Raw genomic sequence first — 15,629 nt, 5'->3', positions numbered from 1 at the left:
CCCTTTAATTAAATAAAAGACCCTTTCACCTCTTATCCTAAGTTGCACATATTAATTCATTTTACCATTTTAAAAATAAAGTAAAAGATTTTTGTTCACACATGGAGATGCAAAAGTCAACTCTTTCTTATTGGGGGAAATGATCTTGTAGATGGATCATGCAAAATTCAACTCCTCACCCTTGATTATATCTTATTGCCTCATGATCTTCACCATCAATACTTCTTTAAGATGGAGAGCTCTCTCCTCATTTAGGATCCATCTTATTTACATTAGAGTTATGCTATAGGTTTTTCTACAAGCACTCTTGGATCTTGTTGAGAATCTTGTGGCTTCATCTTCATTCTTGCATAGCATTGTAGCTTAGTCTCATAGTACATTAGCATAGATTAATTTATGCATTAGATTAAAACACTTAGCTAATTAGAAGGATTGTAATACTTTCATGGTGTTAGAGTAGTTTGGATTATTTTCATTTTACATAATCTAGTTTCATTTTGTATAACATTCCATGGTAGTTCTTGGACTCTAGCATTCTTTCTCTTGTCTTTGAACCTCCAATTTGATGGTGTACTTGCAAGGTGATGCATTTCTTAGGCTCAACTAAGAGCCCTCTAATTTTTATTTGCATTCCTTTTCACTCCATGACTAGGGAGCTCTAGGTCAACATTTGGGACTCTAAATGAGATCTCTCAAATAGGACTTAGATAAATGCACATTCTAGTGTGTACAATATAGATCAAGCAATTCTTGAAAGGGATGAAGGAAGAGATCATAGAACCTATTGTGATTTATTGTGATAATACAAGTTCTATAAATATATCAAAGAACATTGTGATGCATACATAGACTAAGAATATTTAGATAAAGTATTATTACTTGAGAGAGATGGTACAAGAGAAAGAAGTGAGACTGGAATATGTGAACACAAAGGAGAAGTTAGCTAACATATTCACTAAGGAACTACCTAAAGGTTCTTTTGAGAATCTAAGAGGAAAGTTAGGGGTCATCCCCCTACCTAAAGAAAATTGAGCAAAAATATTGCATTACATCAATCTATAAGAATCAAAATATCATGGATATTGGTGCATGAGGTCACACTTTAGGAGCTTCCTAAAGGTGTGAAATGGAAGACACTGAACTATCAATAGTTGAAGATACAAGGATTTTATAGAGAGATGATATTGTTGTATCAGTTAGAGAAGTGACATAAAGATGTATGTGTATAGTGTCTTTGGTATTGTTTTCAAAGAGGAAGAGATTAACATGATCAAGTTACCATACAAGTTATTAGAAATAAAGAGGGAGAAGTGTACAAGTGAGTTACTATACAACATTGAGTATTATTAAAAAGATATATCAGAGGAAGAGAATGATTGTTGTAAAAGAGGTTGACATATGTTGATGTTTCTAGAGGACAAGAATATGTACTAAGTTGATAGAGGGAGTATCCTAAGATTTATTGAATGAGAATCAAAATTAAACTAAGAAAGAGAGAAAAAAAATAGAGGAAGAAGACATCATATAGTGTTGAATCTTTTTGGATTTCATCGTAACTAATTAAGTTTGTCTAGTGTTTCTATGAATGCTAAAGAGGGATATTATTTGAAACTACAATTGGGTATGTTGTCATTGATGTCAAACATACTGGAGAGAAATTTACTAAAAATGTAGAGTTCCATATGATTTGATTGATGAAGAGGATTTGTAAAGAGGAGATCATGAGATGACCTAGTGAAAGGTTGAGTTGAGATGTGTTAAGTATCATGGAAATATAATGAGCACTTGATAAGTTAGTGCTTGACAAGATAACATGTTGTTAAAATTAATAAGTGTCAAAGATAATTGGATGAAGCTAAGAGTTGAAAGACATCAAAAGACTAAGCTTGATTGAGTATTGATATTATATGGTTAGTGAAGGAGTTGAAGTTGAAGACTAAGGAACCTAAGTAGAAGCTAAACAAAATAGTTCAAGCTGAGTGCTAGTTATTGGAATGCAATTGTAGTTGTAACTAAGTGTAGTATTGATCAAGCGAGTATGTTGATGCCAAGTGAGAAATTATAGTGATTTTTGAGATACAAAATGATAACTATTAACCATTTTATCCCCCCTTCCTAATTTTTTTCTAAATGTTGCTAGTATCATGAAAACTCAAGGTGATAGCAATAGTTAAGTGATAGGGTTGCAAGGATTCATTTGTAGTTACAAATTTTGGTTGCAAAATTGCAAAATTAGAGATAGTAGTCATCAAATAGTGATCACAACATCACATGTTTTAGAAACTCTTCATGGATGATGATCATGAAAGAGAAACATAGTTAGAGATAAGGGCATTGCAACATCACATGGTTAAACAAAAATTAGGTCCTAACCATTGTGAGGGTGTGAAGAAATTCATTTATGATGTTTGCAAGGTCACCACAGTTAGTGGGCTAAGGTAATTTCAAGCTATCAAGTAGTGATCAAGCATGAAATGAAGACCTCATAGTTTCATAGGACCAAATAGTTAAATAAGAAAATATATTATGAAGTCATGAATGAAGAAATGCATAGCTCAATATAATAGATAAAAGGATGAATAAGTTGGCATGATGTTTAAAGGATATAGGGCCACATAATGGGTCAGATGTGTGAATTTGGTTCACTTGCTGACATGGCCGACTAGGCATTTTGTGAACACAAAATCAAGTAGCTATTTGATGGTGAAAAGGTTCTTTTGATCATATGTAACCACTTTTTGATGTTCTCCATGCCTAGTAAAGGTCATTTTTATCCTCCCACTACCTGGTTTATCCATCTACTCAGCCAGAGTAGTTATGGCTACCATTTATGTCTCCTCAAGGCTAAATTCGTATGTAAAGATTAGATTTTATATATATAGATGTGTACCTCGATCAAATATTTCTAGGATTTGGTACTAATTTTTCTATGCAACTCAGGTAGTAGTTGAGTTTTGGCTTTTGATAGAATTTTTGTTAATTATTCTTTAGCTATAAAATAAAGTTTTACAACCCTTCCAAGGGTTAGTATTTTCTCTAATTCTATATCAGTGACCGTGACTTTTTTTAGAAATGTTGGAAAATTTAAAGAAACCGTGATTTGAAAAGATTCCAAGATTCGCAAAGTATCAAAAAATTTATATTGCAAGTAAATTAGTGATTGAACCATGTGCTTATGCAATGCAACCCTACATTAGATGCAACCCTAAGTCTAGTTACCAAGCTTCGAAAATTATCATCACTGAGAGTGTAGCTAAATCCCAAATTTTGTACAATTCCTACTAACATTGCAATCATGGGAATATAAATAGGGGACATGTTCTAGTTTTATAGGAATTAAATATAAGCATTCGAGGCACAAGAAGCCAAAATGACTAGAACATTACTCCCTTTTGATGTAGCAAGCTAACATAAGCATCAGAGCATAAATGCTAGGATGACCAAAATTTTTCTTGCATGCAAACACACTAAACACATGAGAGATATTTCTTATGCTAAGTAATTAGTAAGTCTTTTGTTTGCAATGACCCTTGCATTCATAACCTGAGATAGAAGTGTGCTAGCTATACTCGCAGTGACCTATACATTCACTTAGTAGGATGAGTATCAATATTTACTATAGCATAGGGAATTTAGTCTAACAAGCAAGGAAAATAACCAACCCCAATGAAGAGTCCATATAAAATGAGTTAAGGTACACACAACCATCCAATATGAGATAGAGGCTATTATAGTGGACACCCCTTTATATGGATGCTTCAGATTATTGGAACTAAATGACCAAATAGAAAATAAAGGAAAGATCATGCCCCCAGTCCTCGCTTCTCTAGTTGAAAGTGACATCATCAAGTTGCTCAAAGAGACATGATAAACACAAAAGAAAAAAAAGAAAGAAATGCTCAACATATCCCAAACAAGTGTGAATGTCATCATTTTGAGTTCATTGTTTTGTTTTATAGGATTGATGTCAAGTGTCAATGTTCAGAATGGATATGAAAGAAATCTCTTCAGAAGGTGACAATAGTAGACAGACATAGTTAGAACAAATAGTGATTGAAGTCAAAGAAGAATCCTTAGTAAGAAGAACCTTAGTAAGAAGAACCTTAGTAAGAAGAACCTTAGTAAGAAACTGAGTGACAATATATAGATATTGGTAGGACAACTAGTGGCTGATGCAAGAGAGATTTTCCTTGAGAGGAATCTCAAAGTGACACTAGTGACAATAGAAAGATGTAGTTATAATAATTAGTGGTTTTCATGAAAGAGATCTTCTGTGAGAGGAATCTCAAAGTGACACAAGCAACAGTAGGCAGATGCAGTTAGAACAATTGGTGACTATCATGAAAGAGATATTTTGTTAGAGGAATCTCAAAAGTGACACTAGTAATAGTAGGCAGACGTAGTTAGAACAACTAGTGACTATCATGAAAGAGATCTTCTATGAGAGGAATCTCAAAAGTGACACAAGCAATAGTAGGTAGACGTAGATAAAAAAACTAGTGACTATCATGAAAGAGATCTTCCATGATAGGAATCTCAAAAGTGACACTAGCGATAGTAGGTAGACATAGTTACAACATGGTTTATGATTTCTAGGAAAGATTGTGTAAGATTTTTTTTCCATCAACATTTCGGATCATACTACATGATCCATCATCAAGATGCCAGAGAGTCAATGAGAAAAAAAAAATGGATTGCAGATCCAAGAGGGGAGATAAAAAGAGGCTAGAGAGATGGAATGGGCATGAAGAGCAAGGAGACATGGATGATGAAGAGAAAGAGATGCAAAAAGTCTAAAGAAAAAAGAACTAGAAACAAACAAGAGAAGGGACAGTCAACAATAAAGGAGGAATGATGAACTCAAGAAAAGAAAGAGAGTAAAAAATAGAGGCACGTGTAACGAAATAACTAAAAATAAGAAGGAATAAAAATAAACATAAAAATAAATAAAGAGAAGATAACTAGGGAGAAAAAATAAATATATGAAAGAATACGAATAGGAATAAATAAATAAATATGTATACATATATAAATATATAAAGCAAAAGATAAATAAGTGAAAAAATAGAGGTATAAAAATATTAGAATAGAAATGAGTATATATATATATATATATATATATAGATAAATAAGAATATATATTAAAAATTCTGAGAGAATAAAAATAAATATATTAAAACCTACTAGATTGTGTGTGTATATATATATATATATATATAAGAAAAATAATAAAAATATAAAAAATAAAGAAAAATGAAAAAAAGAAGGAATAAATAAATAAATAAATAAATAAATAAATATATATATATATATATATATATATATATATATATATATATATATATATATATATATAAGCATAGGAATATAAAGATAAAAATAAAAATAAAACTAAAAATAAAACGAAGATAAATATGTATATATATATATATATATATATATATATATATATATATATATATATATATATAAGCATAAATAAAAAAGCTAAAAACTAGAAAAAGGACAAGAGCAAGGGGGAAACAAGAAAAAAAAACAAGAATGCGAAGAGGAAAATGAGCATGAAGAAAAAAGAAGGATCAAAAAATAAAAAGATAAAATCCTAAACAATGATAACAAAGGGAGAGGGAGAGGGAGAAAGAGAACAAGAGGGGGAGGAGTCGGGGACAGGCAAAAACTAGGAGAGGAAAGAGTGAGGGGTAAGGGGAGAGCAAGGAAGGTGGGGGGGGGGGGGGGGGTGGGGGGGGTGCGGAGGGGAAACTAGGACAAAAAAGGCCACTACTCGGATGAAGGACAAAGGGGGCCAGGAGGGAAAAAGAAGAAAAAAGGAAGGAAACCTGAGCTAGGAGGAAAGACCAAAGACCAAGATGCGATGGGGGAGGGAGGGAAGAGAACAGAGGTTTCCAAGAGGTGCTCGAGTTCCAACCGTCACTGCGATTGAGGTTAGAAGGTTTATTAAAGATTTCAATAGCTCCTTGAGTTTCCTCTTGAAGAAATTTTCTTCCCTGAACACAATTTGAGTGGTCTCTAAGAAAATATGATGCTTAGTGGTGGCAGAGTTCTCTACCAGGGCTGATTTCACCACCCATTCATGCCTCATGTCTACAACATGTTCTTTGATCCTGGTGTGGAAGGAGCGACCAATTTCACCTATATAAGGAGTGCCATAGGAACATCGAACCTTATAGACACCAAATTCCAAGAAGACATCCCTAGTGTCTTTAAGTGAGGGGATACAATTCTTCAAGGTGGTCAAAGGTCTGAAAGCCACCCGCACACCATTCTTGGTAAGAATCTTGGTGATCTTTTGTGAGATGCTAGCCACGAAAGGAAGAGAGATAAACGAAGAGGTCTCTTGGGGAGAAGAGGAAGGGAGCAAGGAGGAGCCAAAGAAATCCCTAGCAAGGTTGAAAGCCTGAGAGACACCAATGGTGGAAGCATTATGTAGATGACACCAATGTCTGTTGGCCCCATGGCCATGAAAAACTTGAAGAGTTTCATGCGCATCTCAATAATTTGGCTTCATGCATTTTCTTCACCAAAGAGGTTGAATTTGCTAAGTGTTTACCTTTTCTTGACATCTTGATTATCAGGAAACCTGATGGTACCTTAGGTCATAGGCTTTTCCACAAAGCCACTCATATCGATCGCTATCTTCATGCTGCCTCACAACACCACCCAAGCCAAAAAGTGGGCATTATTAAAACCCTAGCCTTGAGAGCCTTCTGTATTTGTGATGAAGACAACTTAAACCGTGAGCTCTCCCACCTTTGCCAAGTCTTTAGATGGAATGGATATTCACACAAACAAATCTCTCAAGCTTTCAACCTTGCTAGGGCTTTCTCTCGCTCCTCCTCGCTCCCTTCCTCTTCTCCCCAAGACACCTCTTTGTTTATCTCTCTTCCTTTTGTGGCTGGCATCTCACACAAGATTGCCAAGATTCTTACCAAGAATGGTGTGCGGGTGGCTTTCAGACCTTTGACCACCTTGAAGAATTGCATCCCCTCCCTTAAAGACACTAGGGACATCTTCTTAGAATCTGGTATCTATAAGGTTCGATGCTCCTGTGGCACTCCTTATATAGGTGAAACTGGTTGCTCCTTCTACACTAGGATGAAAGAACATGCTACGAACATTAGGCATGAACAGGTGGTCAAATCAGCCCTGGCAGAGCACTCTACCACCACTAAGCATCATATTTTCTTAGAGACAGCTCAAATTGTGTTAAGGGAAGACAATTTCTTCAAGAGGAAACTCAAGGAGGCTATTGAAATCTTTAATAACCCTTCTAACCTCAATCGCGATGATGGTTGGAACTTGAGCATGTCTTGGCAACCTCTATTTTCTTCCCTCCCTCCCCCATCACATCTTGGTCTTTCCTCCTAGCTCGGGTTTCCTTCCTTTTTTCTTCTTTTTCCCTCTTGGCCCCCTTTGTCCTTTTTCCGAGTAGTGGCTTTTTTTGTCCTGGTTTCCCCTTCGCTGCCCCCCCCCCCCCCCCCCCCCCCCCCCACCCCACCTTCCTCGCTCTCCCCTTACCCCTCACTCTTTCCTCTCCTGGTTTTTGCCTGTCCTCGGCTCCTCCCCCTCTCACTCTCTTTCTCCCTCTCCCTCTCCCTTTGTCAACATTGTTTAGGATTTTATCTTTTTATTTTTTGATTCTTCTTTTTTCTTTGCGCTCGTTTTCCTCTTCACCTTCTTGGTTTTGTATTTTGTTTCCCCCTTGCTCTTGTCCTTTTTCTAGTTTTTAGCTTTTTTATTTACGCTTATATATATATATATATATATATTTATCTTCATTTTATTTTTAGTTTTATTTTTATTTTTATCTTTATATTCCTATGCTTATATATAAATATTTATTATTATTATTTTTTTATATTCCTCTCATTATTTTTATATTTCTTTATTTTTATTTTTATTTTTATATTCTTTTACTTATATATATAAAATCTAGTAGGTTGAAATTTATTTATTTATATATATTTTTATTTTTATTCATATGCTTATATATATATATATAAATTTATATATTTATTCCTTTTTTTTTTTTTCATTTTTCCTTTTTTAAAAATATTTTTATTCTTTTTCTTATATGTATATATACACAATCTAGTAGGTTTTAATATATTTATTTTTATTCTCTCACCTTTTTTAATATATATATATATATACTTATTTATCTTTTGCTTTATATATTTATATATGTATACATACATATATATATACATACATATATATATATATACATACATACATATATATATATATATACATACATATATATACATACATACATATATATATATATATATACATACATACATACATACATACATACATATATATATATATATATATATATATATATATATATATATATATATATATATATATATATATATATATATATATATATATATATATATATATATATATACATACATATATATACATACATACATACATACATACATATATATATATATATATTCCTATGCGTATTCTTTCATATTTTTATTTTTTCTCCCTAGTTATCTTCTCTTTATTTATTTTAATCTTTATTTTTATTCCTTCTTATTTTTAGTTATTTCGTTGCATGTGCCTTTATTTTTTACTCTCTTTCTTTTCTTGAGTGCATCATTCCTCCTTTCTTGTTGACTGCCCCTTCTCTTGTTTGTTTCTAGTTCTTTTTTCTTTAGACTTTTTGCATCTCTTTCTCTTCGTCATCCGCGTCTCCTTGCTCTCTGTGCCCATTCCATCTCTCCAGACTCTTGGATCTGCAATACATATTTTTGTTCTCGTTGATTCTCTGGCATCCTGATGATGGATCATGTAGTATGATCCAAAACGTTGATGGAAAAAAATTCTTACTCAATCTTTCCCAGAAATCATATACCATATTCATGGATTGTGGAAATCTGATAGCTTTGATAGTTAGAACAACTGGTGACTATCATGAAAGAGATCTTCTATGAGAGGAATCTTAAAAGTGATACTAGTGATAGTTAATAGATGAAGTTAGAACAACTGGTGACTATCGTGAAAGAGATCTTCTATTGCGATAGTAGGTAGGTGTACTTAGAACAATTGGTGACTATCATGAAAGAGATTCCTATGACATTATATGGTGTTGGCCCTGAGTTATGACAAGATTCAATCCATGGATGCATGAGTAAAAGAAACAAACTAAAGTAGGAAAGCAATTGTACAAGAGATAGAAGATACACTGCAAGATATAGCATTAGAAACAAGAGGCACTTGTTTACCAGGTTTTCACCTTCTTTGCAGAGATTCTTTTTTTGCTACCATGATGCCTATTTGCCAAGTTTTCATCAATGGTACTTTTTTTTGTTTTTCATTTTTTTTTGTATTTTTCAAATGTTTTTGGTATTACCAAGGTGCCTATTGCCAGGTTTTCACCCAAATAATGATTTCTTTCAAGACTTTTTGCAATTTTTAGACTTTATTTTTAGGACATTTTCAAATTTTTAGAAATTTTTTAGAGATTACTAGCTCTCAAGTAGGATCATATCATTTTGTTCTAGTATCTAGCAAGGTGTAGGATGAGATGTAGTAGGAAGCCGATGGATAAGTAGAGATGGATTGGCAAGGAGTATGAAGCAGTGAATGTTACCCTCAGGGAAAGTCCTCACAAGATTACCAAAGCTAGGGGAAAATGATATAGCAATATAACCTCATGGTGTAATGAAGGATATCATGTAAGTAATCCAAGAAAATGACCATGCCAAGAAATTGCTAAGAACTAAGTTGGCTTCTTTCTTTTGTTGATCAAGACCAAATAGTTAACTAAATAGGATAGCAAAGTTTGTTATGGGGGTTATGAGTGAATGACTTTTGGAATGAGGAAATCTGAAGGATAAGCAAGATCATGATAGGATGTCATGGATGGAAAAATTATGCATGACTCCTATTTACTAGGTTTTCATCATTTTATTTATCCAAGATTCCATAAGAAGTGATTTTCACCACAGGATGGATTTATTTTTCTTTTACTTTTGCTACCAAGGTGCCACAAGAAGTGATTTTCACCAAGACACTTTTCCATTTTTTTCTTTTTAATTTTAATTTTTTTCTAGAAAGAACTAAAGATTTATCAAGTTATATATCACACCTATAAGAAAGATAAGTTATGATAAGCCAAGGCCATAGCAAGGTACACTCAAAGATTTTAATAAGGGAAATGATAGGAAAATGAGAGGTATATGGAGAATAAGGTTGTTGGTTTTGGAAGATTGAAATGAGCAAGGATAGCAAGTAGGCATAAGGCTTAGAGGATTTCATGATGGTGGATGAGATATTAGGAAAGATCAACATTGACACACACCTTGAAGGGTGATGGAATGATGGAGAAATTATGTACAAAATATATTGAGGCTTGGATATATGAGGCAACCAAGCCACTTTGGAGGAAGATGGAGTAGAAGGTTTTGAAACCTTTTTAGGAAGATGTTGGGAAGAAGATGGAGTGGAGGCCTTTGGAAGCTTGAATGTCAACTTTGATCTATTTTAAATATTCAAGTCCTTCAAAAGATACTTGGGCTAAGGTAGGAGGAACATGTAATGTGATGAGAGTGGAAGTAGGAGATAGAGGAACATAAGGTCCCAATATGGATGAAAGACTTGAAGGTTTTAGCTTAGATGGATAGGGACCAAGGATAGATTTAGAAGATGTAAATGGACCATTAGTAGGGATATCAACATCTTTAGAGTGAGCAACATGACCAAAGCCATCAATAGATTTATGAGTAACTATTATAGGAGCAATACCTTTGATAGGAGTATTTAAAGCTTGAGCATAGTTTTGAAGTGAATGTAGCGAGGTAGAACAAGAGAGTGAGGGAACACTTTTCTCTTCAAAAGGAATTTTAGGTAGCATAGGAAAAGTATCCTTCTCTTGGTCTTTAATAATATCCTTAGGGATGGTGGAAGGAATATCTTGATCTTGCTTAGTAGAGGTGTATGACATGGGAGATGGAGAACTCTGTGGCTCTTGAGATGGAGGCACGAGATCTTGGAAGATTTGAAAGGGGATGAAGGAATCTTGGTCTTGATCAGAACTTGTTTCTTCATTGTTTAAGTGGTCCTCTTGATAGGAAACCAATTTTGAGGATGAGGGAGTATCTGAATCTATATTCAAATCTATTTCTATAGTCTACATAATAAGCTCTTGAAGTTTATAAGGAAAATTACTTGGAGTGGACTTCATAGGCATACCAGGGCATGAAGACATATGATTAGTGAAGGTAGTGAAAAGACTTACAACCCAATATTTCTTGGCTTGAGTTTCTTTTAAAGGCAATCCATGAGGGTATACATAGTCAACAAGGGTAGTAACAAGTTCTTTGTTTGGTGAATATGTATTGGAAAGATTGGACACTTTTGAAGGTGGTTATATGTTGGCAGAGATAAGTGTCACATTTAAACCATTACTAGACTTGGTTTCATGATGTTAATCCTTCTTGAGAGTAGAATCTCCAGTAGATGAGAGCTTAGATTTTTGAATTATGTCATTATCAAAGAGATCTTGGATCTCATTTTTTAGCTCCTTACAACGTGAACTTTATGTAAATTATGTCTATGATAGGAACAATAGTTACTCAAAAATGGAAACTCCCACCAAGGTGATCTTAGGTAAAACAATTAGTTTTTCTTCAAGAAGTTCTTCCAAGGTTAAATTGTAAGGTTTTCTCAAAGGTGGGAAATCATGCTTTGGTTTAAATTCCCAAGGTTTTTTTTCAAAGATACCTTTAAATTTCTTGGGTACATTATTTTCCAAGGGTTTGATTTCAACATTGTAAGAAGTTGATGGCTCATTGTCTTTAGAGGAACTGGAATAACTTTGCAAGGAGAATGTGCTCAATGATGTGTCTTATTCTTCTTCTTCTTCTTTTAGTCTTTGAAGTTGAGCACTTATTGTTTTGATTTATTTCTTCATATTTGTAATTAGAATCCCTTCTTCCTTACTAGGAATGCTAGACTGAGTGTATTTATTGCTAGTCATTTTGATGTACTATGGTTTATGTGAAGCAAAAAAAAACTCTCTTCCACCCTTACTTGCATCAGTCATAGACAATGACAAAAAGTAAGGCCTAGAAAAGGACCACACTATAACATAGCCCCAAAGAAAGATAATAATGTTGTATAGTTAGGTATGAGTCATCTACATAATGGCTAGAATAGCCAAGGGTTGTGACTATCATGACACAAACTATGACAAACACGATAGGACAAAATAAGATAATTGGATGAGGAGATTAGTTCATGTGTAAATCATAAGTTGTCAACTAAGTAAGAATTCACTATTTAACACTGTTTGCAGATAGGGAAGTGATAAAATGTTGTAGACACAAATTAGACTAAGAGTGCAGATAACTCTAACATAATAGTTTGATAGTTTTAGGACAAGATCCTACATGAGGATTCACAAGGAATTGCACAAGAAAATATAATGGAGGCAAAGATTTAGAACAAATTTTGACTAGTTTTCTCCATGAGGACTTGCACAGAGCCACACAAGGATTTGAAAATTTGAAAAAAAGATAGAATTTTGGCATCACCAAATAATGTTTGGTAAAATCTCACATGGAGATTCATAGAGAGTCATGTGTATGCTTATATAGAGCTGCATGAGGAAGTGTTGACAAAAATTTTTCTCGCACAAAAATTCATAGAATTGGGTGCGAGGAAAGGACTAGACCAATATTTTTTGACTAAAATTGAAGAGATTTCACAAGGTTTTGACAGTTTTGAATAGAAGGTTGATTTTTTTGACAAGTTTTAGATAGATATTAGGGCAGTTTTCAAGTTTTTGACAACATTTTGGTTTTCAAATAGACAATTGTTTTTAGACATGGGAAGTAAGCAATAGTCACAAACAATCCAACCGAGGGCAAAGCAACTCAAAGAGACAGGGGAGTCTTGACCTTTTGTTTGTTTGATAGATTTGGACAAGTTTAAAGACTTGAAAAAGACACACTTTATCCCTATAACCAAAATGGTAGAGGAAACAAAACCTTTGTCTCACAATTATGTGCATGTGTTCACCCCACACAACCACATCACCCCACTAGATGGAACTCATTTTTTTGGTGTATTCCAAGGACTTAATAACATATATGCTAAATGAGCACCCTTGTGGTAGGGGTCAAGCATGTATACCACCTTCTAGTGTCTAGGTACATGCCTATGGTGAGTGTCTATAGGAGAGATTCTCCCCCCTCCTTGCACAAAGATTATGCTCCCTTTTAAAGGTGATCTAACTAAGAGGTTTTTACTTGGCTTCTATCCATATTAACCCCTGGTGGCTTTGTGAATGAAGTTGAGGCCAATAGCCCACACTAGCATTTGAAAGTGTAGACACTTGACTAGCAAGACTGGGGCCGACATCGGCCAGTGTAATAGACAAAGCCTCTTCTTGATATGCAATATGAGAATGAAGAAGAGGAATTTAACATGGCTTTGGAGTCTTTCACTCAAAAAAGCTTCTTTATTATAGTGATTTGGAATCTTCAGTAAAAGGAGTGTGTTCACTTGGGTTGTTCCCAGAGGTTGGATCACTTTGGCAGGCCCTTTAAAAGGTTGACTCAAACTGGTGGTTCAAATCTATGGGTCCAAGTTTTTGATTTTTATCAAGGGGAAAGAGCATACTCCTCTACCTTGTCACATTACCCAAACATGCAAGACATATTCATCACTGAGTTAGCTTATCAATCCTAACTTGTCCTTTCTCAAGATTTTCATTTCCTAAAAGGAAGTCATCATCCCTTAATATAAAAGACTCATATAGGAGAACCATTAACTTTCTTTCTCCCCTTGGGTAGCATCTTTCAAAGGCTTCTAGGTTTCTAATTTACTCTTGGGAACTTCTAAACTGTAAAGAGCATACTCCCCTAATCCTTTGTCTTGCACCCTACGAATTTCACAAGCCCTATTAAACTATGTGTAAGAAAGTAGTAAAGAAAATACAATGTTTTAGTGGAGCTGGATATATTCTTTGACATGTGTATCTTCAACAAAAATCTTGTAATCAAATGGTTAGTACTGTTTCAAGGGTTTTTAATAAGGTTTCTTCAACAAGCATCCTACAAAGCACTATTAAGCTACATTAGAGGCTAGATACCATCAAATAAATGCTACAAAAATAATCATCAGATCAAAGAAATTATGAAAATGAAGCAAAAATGTAGACTTTTAGTTTATTGGTGTTAAGTTTCATGTGAAGAAACATAACACATGGTGCGAGAAAGTGCAATGAACCCCATGAGGAAGTGTAAATTTAGTATTTTCTCATGCGATAAAGCATAGAAAGACACACGAGGAAATGCAATTTCAACAGTTGCTCACACAAGGAAGTATAGAATAGAGAGTGAAATCTTAGTTTCTTCACATGATAATGAGATTTTTCATGCAAGAAACTAGAGTATTGTGCAAATGTCAACTATAGAATACTAAAATATGCATAAAAAGGAGTAGATGAGGCCATAAACTTGATTTTTTGGCCCCACAGTGGGTGCCAAAAATGTATGTGGGAAATGTGGGCCTTAATCTTCACACACTTCAACATGATCCTTATATGTGAAGTCATCCTAGAATGAACATTGAGTCATTCATTTGAAACAATTTGGCAAACTAATCTATTGCTTCCTAACTAGAATGATTATGCTATTGCTCTCAGAATGAGAAGCTAGCAACTAGACTCTAGTATGGAGGATTTAATTAAGCTATATGAGAATGAAAATTAATCTAAATGAAATGCAATTAATCTAGAAATAAAATAAGCATTTTAATCTAAATGTATACTTTTAAACTAGAATGATTGATATGTAAGAAATTTAAGCTAAGAATGCAAGAGAAATGAATAAATATTTTAGCATAAGTTCGATGCAAAATCCATTCAACCTGCATAATGAGGAATTGAATGCTCCTTAAATTGAATTTCAAAATTGATCGACGGTTGAGATCAATTGGAATGAATGACGAGATTGGAGATGAGATTTAGTTAGTGTGGAAAATTTCTTGTATAGATGAAGTTAACTAATTCACTTCTAAGTGAGAGAGAGAGAGTAATTGAGTTAATTCCATTCTAATTCCAGTTCACTTAGAATTTCAATTTCTGAACCGAAGAGGAGATTTGGAGGGGATATTTAATTTAATAAAATAGAATATGATCTAATAAATAAATAATTTTAATGAATTGAATAATTAAACTTAGTAATTAAAATAAGGACATTATCTTATTAAATTAAAGTTGAATAAAGTATGAAGACTCATAATTAAATTAAACTTAAATAATAGGTTTAATGTGGGTAGTTTGAGTCAATACTTAGGAATTAAATAAAGAGTGTGATGAATGCATATTAGGGTTTTTCTAGATTTGACACTTAGGTCAAGTAGCGAGTATCATAATTTAGAATGACCTAGTAAATAGGACTTAGGATTGATTAAATAGACTAGAATTGTTTTAACATGACAATGTGCCAATTTTGGGGTATTACAATTACCACATAATTCTATGAATAACTAGGATGAGTTAGAAGAAAGTTGTTGCAAACATTTTGAAGATAAAAGTTCTCACCTATCACTTTTAAAGTAGCTAACTACCACTAAGA

The sequence above is a fragment of the Cupressus sempervirens genome, chromosome 6, assembly GCF_028749045.1.
Source record: "Cupressus sempervirens isolate cs-2001-9-10 chromosome 6, ASM2874904v1, whole genome shotgun sequence".
Classification (NCBI taxonomy): Eukaryota; Viridiplantae; Streptophyta; class Pinopsida; order Cupressales; family Cupressaceae; genus Cupressus; species Cupressus sempervirens.
Note: the sequence above shows the minus strand (reverse complement) of the source record.